This window comes from Eulemur rufifrons, chromosome 30 (genome assembly GCF_041146395.1).
Source record: "Eulemur rufifrons isolate Redbay chromosome 30, OSU_ERuf_1, whole genome shotgun sequence".
NCBI classification, from domain to species: Eukaryota; Metazoa; Chordata; class Mammalia; order Primates; family Lemuridae; genus Eulemur; species Eulemur rufifrons.
In genome coordinates, this window is record NC_091012.1 from 47,186,547 (window position 1) to 47,187,268 (window position 722).

Sequence of the window (722 nt, forward strand, 5' to 3'; positions counted from 1 at the left end):
AACAAGAGGTTTTATTCCTAAGATTTGGTTAATCAATACAAAATAAAGCACACATCCAAAAAAAAAAAAAAAGCAGCACCAAACAAAAGCCAAAACCTCCATTAATATCTCTTTGTTCAATTGTTCTTATTAATTGAAGTTTTACTACATTCCTTATTCTCAAAGTATTTTATTTTTTAAGAATTTTATTTTTTTTATTGTTTTTGTGGGGGAAAGTGTTCCAGTGAAAACCAGGAAAACTGCTAGATAAATTTTAAAAGAGCTGTAACACAAGCATTTTAAATGTGCATTTTCATATTAGAAGTTAGTTACCAATTTAAAATCAGCTTATTAACAGCTAATTTTCTATGTTTGCCATTTATGATGATTAATTTTCTTGTACATCATTTTATTCTGTCACTGATTTTAAAATTTGCATATAAAACATTTGGATTTTGATAGAAAACGAATACATATTGTATAGATTGTAAGCATTATCCTCATAGTAAGTGATTTTCTTGAAAGTATCAGATATGTGTATGGGGGGGGTGTCTGTGAGTGCATGTATCCCTGCTTATGTCCATTGTGCCTATGTGTACACGTGAATTGTGTCCTCACACTTGACAGGGAAGAGAGAAAGAACACTCACCCTAACTTTTATTAAGGAGAGAATTCAAGTAAGTGAGATATACTAAAACTCAAGGAAGTATATGGCAACTGTTCATGCTGAGCTTAACTTCCAA

The 722-nt window shown here is 30.6% G+C and overlaps 1 non-coding gene across 1 annotated transcript; it reads right to left on the bottom strand.

Annotated features, from left to right (window-relative positions):
- Positions 1-212: 212 nt before the first annotated feature.
- On the bottom strand, positions 213-273 carry LOC138379327 (U7 small nuclear RNA). Its single transcript, XR_011232095.1, has one exon. It is a non-coding gene; the product is annotated as a U7 small nuclear RNA (small nuclear RNA).
- Positions 274-722: the final 449 nt, after the last annotated feature.